The sequence below is a fragment of the Tarenaya hassleriana genome, unplaced genomic scaffold, assembly GCF_000463585.1.
Source record: "Tarenaya hassleriana unplaced genomic scaffold, ASM46358v1 Cleome2, whole genome shotgun sequence".
NCBI lineage: Eukaryota > Viridiplantae > Streptophyta > Magnoliopsida > Brassicales > Cleomaceae > Tarenaya > Tarenaya hassleriana.
In genome coordinates, this window is record NW_010965372.1 from 6233839 (window position 1) to 6239838 (window position 6000).

At 28.7% G+C, this 6000-nt stretch overlaps 1 long non-coding RNA gene across 1 annotated transcript in view; it reads right to left on the bottom strand.

Moving 5' to 3' along the window:
* Positions 1 to 5717: 5717 nt before the first annotated feature.
* The window catches only part of LOC104812627, a 1671-nt gene continuing 1388 nt past the window's right edge, over positions 5718 to 6000 (bottom strand). The window contains exon 3 of the long non-coding RNA XR_771617.1: positions 5718 to 6000. This exon is cut by the window's right edge and continues 58 nt beyond it. This is a non-coding gene — a long non-coding RNA (uncharacterized LOC104812627).

Here is a 6000-nt window from a genome sequence, read left to right on the forward strand (position 1 = left end):
AATAATAAAGTGTGCATATTTGACCATGTGGCCAAATGTTTGACCAAATGGTCAAACTGTCGGATCAAAGGGAGATATACTCCTGACATGTCATTATCCCAACAGAAGTTATTTGATTTGAATCGAGGTTATGGTTCTTCAAGGTTTAGTCGCAGTTTGCTTGTTAAACCGTCTTGGGCAAGCAAATTTAAATGGACCGTCCAAATTCACGGGAACTATAATTTTAGCAAAATTCTAAAAAAATATAACTGAATCCAATGCTTTTGAACTTTCCTCTTTTCCGAGAAGAAAACGTCGTATGGAGATGGAGTTGAATAGTACTGCTATCGACATTTCTAAATACATATCGTTTTTAAAAAAAATATATATTATTAAATAGATATCGTTTTAGATTTTTTAGATGGTTTTTTCAATTTACCCTTAATTAAAAATATATAATTTCAATAGATATATGATGATTGTATATATGATTTTTTTTTTATTAATCTAAAAGGATTTTTTTTTATGTTTCTACAAAATTATGTACAAACTCAAAGGATTTTCTGGAATGTTACAAACATTCAATATGTACAAAGATATAGCACTGCCTTGTCGATTATCGTTTGTCTTACATGGTACCATATATTTGTTTACCTACGATTGATATGAGTTCTTAAAAATAACTCGTATGATTTAGGTATATAGTTATATTTTGTTTGAAATTTTATCCTAGTAAAATTCGGAATGCTACAATCGGGGGCGTAAATATATGGGGGAGAGAGACGCATATATTTATATAAAAAAAATCATAATAAAGACTCCGATATTTCATGCTTTTTTTTATTCCTTTTTTCCCCTTGACAATTATAACTTGAAAAGAACAGAAGCTCCCGACTCCGAGAAGAACGGAATCTCAAATAGGACGAACAAATGATTAGAAAAAGAAACTCAAATTCGATTTCGATTGGTTCAACCTCTCGTTGGTCACGTGAAATCCACGCGAAACAATTGTACTCCCTCCGTTTCAAAATGTTTGTTGTTTTAACTTATTTCACATTTTTTAAAAAATGAAAATAAAAGTCATATATACCCTTTATTTAATAATAAAAACAATATTATCATTAATAATGTATTGGAATTTGGTAAGGATAAAATTAGAAATTATTTAAAAAAAATGTATTGGAAATGTAAAATGACAAATATTTTGAAACATGGATAATAATCTAAAACTACAAATATTTTAAAACGGAGGGAGTATAAAAGAAGCTTGACGGAGTTAATAATGTTTATTTGAATTTTATTTTATTCAGTTTTTGGGTGTTTGGGCCACCGCAGCTTAACTTTGGCTGATGAATCAGGAAATAGCGATAAATGCCCCAAATTAATAACTCTCTTTCCATCTGCACATAATAATAATAATAATAAATTCCATATAAGCTACGCGAAAGCATTACAGCATGTGGAATATCTATTTATAAAAAAATGTACAAGCCCATGTTTAATATAATTAATATCGAGCCTAATTTTGGTACTAATTACTATTTCATTGGACATTCTTGTTGCACGTTCTTTCCAAAAATAAAAATTAAACATCAACCAATCGTGCTTACATGATTACGTCCTACTTACCCACGTGTATGCATGTATGTATGCATGCATGTATGTATGTACGTACGTATGTATGTATGTATGAGATCAAGAGGTGAAATGGGGAGAGGTGCCGAAACGACATCGTATACAGGAACTGACAGAAGGAACATGGGACAGCTGTGTCAAAGGGGAAGCAGAAAGTGCGGAGAGAGATCCCATCGATCAGTGAGAAAACTGGGAGTCTTCCTACACTTCTCCATCTCCTTTTTTCTCATCATTATTATTTTTAATTTCATTTTTTGTTATGTGCATTTATGTCGCCATGAATTCTGAAAATAATAATAATAATAAACATATAAAGACAACAAATGTATAAATTGAGATTTACAAAATAGTTTTTTATTTTATCAATTTTATTGTGGATGTGTGTGTATATATATATATATATGTATGTGTGTGTATGTGAAATTGTGAAAAAAGATATTTAGAATGCCGAAATAATGATAGTGTACGAATGCCATGCCATACTGAATAGTACGTTCGAGTTATTAGTCTTAAATTTTTTTTAAAATGGTTTATTTAAAGTTTCTATTTTTGTTTCATTTTCCCTCACGACGTACCCTTTTGGCCTTTTCTGCTGCAACCAATCTGTCTCCACCCAAAATGCTCATTTGTACGATCACTTGTATTTATTATTTTCCATTACATTATAATTACAGTCCATACCTTTTTTTATATAATGAAATTTACTTTTTCTTATAATCAAAATTTAGTATTTTTCCACCAGCAAATGCATTTATTTTGATGCAATTTAACCTTTTTTTTTTTGGAAAAATTTGCACCAGCATCATTAGAAATCTATACCTTTTTTTTCCTTTCTTTGCAAACTATATCTTTTTATAATTTTTTGACAAAAATACTCTTACTTTATTATATAATTTCAATGTTGCCATTACTAAAAAAAATTACAGCATAAAAAATATATTTTATTCAGAAACTGTGTTATCTCGGAAAACTGTTTTTTTATCCAAAAAAAATGTTTTTTTATCTGAAAAAGTGTATTTTCGTTCGGGAGAATACTTTTTTTTTAGAAAATTGTTTCCATAAGAGAAAAAATGTTTTTTATGTAAAAAAACAAATTTTTTTATATGTGAGAACTATTTATTATTCGGACAAAAAACATACTCTACCAAACGAAAAACAACTCCCTCGAAAAAAACAGTTCTTCCGGACAAAAAAACAAACTTTTCCGAACGAAAAACAGATTTTTCCGGACAAAAAACAATCCTCCCGGACAAAAAACAGTTCTCCCGGACAAAAAAAAATTCTCCCGAATAAAAACAAACTCTCTCGAACAAAAACAATTCTCCCGGACAAAAAACAGACTCTCCCGGACAAAAAACAGTTCTCCTGGACAAAAAACAGTTCCCCCGGACAAAAAACAGACTCTCCCGGACGAAAAACAGTTCTCCCGGACAAAAGACAAACTCTCCTGGATGAAAAACAGTTCTCCCGGACAAAAAACAATTCTCCCGGATAAAAACAGTCTCTCCCGGATGAAAAACAGCTCTCCCGGATTACACGGTTTCCAAAAAAATCTGTTTTTTATATTGCACATTTTGTGGGACACTAAATGACAATATTGAAATCATACAATAAAATAAGGGTAATTTTGTCAAAAATTTATAAAAAGATATAGTTTACAAAGGTCATAACTATTTTGTATGTTTTGCAAAACACCACATCTTTTTGTCACACTTAACCAATAACCCCTTTTTTTGTTTTGGAGATTTTGCTTCCTAAGACATGTTTTTATTTTTAATGTTCGGTGTTTATTTTGCATGATTTTTAGATCTTTATAAATGCTTACACTGTTTTTGTCGTTAAATATATATATACTACATCCTGAATGAACGGAAATCCAGAGCCGTCGAGGAACTTTTGCACAGCCTCCAATTTAAAGACCCACAATTTTATAAAAAAAAATATTAATTCTAATTAATTCTAGTTATTTTTTGGCTAGTTAAATATATTGTCTTAATTTTTTTAATATGAATCTAAAAATTTAAAAATCTATGCCAATTATTAACTCATATTTTAAAAAATCATTTCGATATATTATCAAATGTTAACTATATTCTTTATCCACATTCTTACCACGGATTCAAATCAAAATGTGGGAGAAAAGATTCACCCATATTTCTCACTCTGAGAGATGTAATTGGGCCAAAATTATTTTGAAATTCCAGATTATCCTAAAAAAATTATATTCTTTTTAATAGAGAAATCATAAATTTTTATGTTTCTATTTTTTATATTTTTCTAATTTTTTAATATATAAAAACTTATCATCCTTTTTCGTTGTTTAATAGTTAACCATAATATTTTCATTTTAACTACATGTTTATTTTTTTTAACACATCGATATATATTTCAAAAGTTGCGTACTATAAATTAGATTTATGACTAAATTTTATATAAATAGCAAATGGCTCCGAAAATATTTTTCACGAATAATATGTATTCTAACAAAAATATTTTTAATAAAACTTAGATAATTCAGAATGTTTTTATAGTTTATCATATGGTATATTGTAATTTGATAATTACCTTGAATAATGTTGAGGAAAATCAGCATATACATTATTCGACCAATTAGACACTAGTACCTTAATACGTACATATGCGTGCATATGGTACATATACTGATACACATGTCTATTATACGTATATATGTATATATACAATGATATACATAGAGGATTGGATGACGAGAAGAAGAAGAGTGTAGTAATAAATGATTTCTATAGAAGAGAGCAAATGTAAGCAACAATTGCGCTCATTTTTGCAGTCACTCACTAAATGCAACCTTCGATTCAATGCCCTAATTTCCCTTCACATGCATTCTCCATTATTATTATTATTATTATTATTATTATTATTATTATTGCGTATATGTATGCATAGATATATATTGACATATGTATTTGTGGATCGGATGTGTGTCCGGTTTTCTTATAATTTTGTTTTCGTTGGCTTTGTTATATCCATGACTATCTATAGAATTGTCTTGTTCTATAGTTCGATGTGATATATTATATACACACATACACACACACACACACACACATATATATATATATATATATATATATATATATATATTCTGATAAAAATAAATTAAGATTTAATGGAAAAAGATTGGTTTTTTTTTTCTAGTGAAACTTTAGATAAATTTTTTAAAATTTATATTAGCATCGTTTCCAAGTAAAAGATAAGATTCCATCTAACTTTAGATAGATTTTAAAGACGGATGTATCTTCAGATATATTATTGTCTATTAAATATTTTATATATTTCGATCCTCAACGCCATCTTAATTAACTTGATCGGTCATCATATGTCCACTTTAAACTCCATGCTATTGTCCAGATATTATCGACGTTCATCCGTGTGTAGAAATATGGGGATATTAATTCTGTCTTTCTAAATGAAATATGAATAATAATATATTTATATGCTTATTAAAAAATATATGTGTATAATTAATTAAAATTAATTAATTAATTGATACTATCTGATCTGATTGATGATACTAAACTAGATGCATGAAAAAGACTGTATATTTGTTAATGCCATAGGGAATATATAAAAACATGCTTACTTTAGTCAAACATAAGAATCAGTGGGCATAATTTAGTGTGATTAATATTTAACACAAAGAATCAAATTTTTTAAACAAGAAAAAAAAATATTAGTTTCGAGAAACATCCCCTTATAGGAAATAGAGTTTAGACGACGAAAATGCCTAAACATTCTCCCGAGTTTATTGGCTTCACAATATATATCGATTTCATTTAAATGATTATATAATTAACTTTTTCGAGTCCTTTTTTGTTCTATTATGTTCTTTAAGATTAAACAAAGCCAAGCAAAAAAACCCTAAACGCATTGGGATTAGGTTGTCTTGAGAAATCAAATGTTTTTTTTTATTGAGGTTTTACATTGGTGTCAGCTACCTTTCAGATATATATTAAAATAATTCCTTTGTTATAACAAACATCACCCGGTTTAAATATATCACAAACTAATTTTTTAAAAGAATAAAAAAAAGTTGTTAAATTCATTATCATTTGAGATGTCCGAAATCCAGAAAAGCTTTTGAATAAAACTTTTTGTGTTGCCATCCATCGGGGATAGTGGCATTACATCACACAAATTGAATAAAACTTTTTTGCCGACATTTCATCAAAAGTGTTCATTTGACCAGTAGACTTAAAACAACAACAAACAAGAGGGAGGGGAAGTACCTAACCCTGCTGGTTAGTGACAGACCACCTTACACAAGGTCGTGGATTCAAAACCAGTTGAGATTGAACTTTTCCTTGAACCGATCAGCTTCAATTGGTTTATCTGCTCTATGTGGTTTGC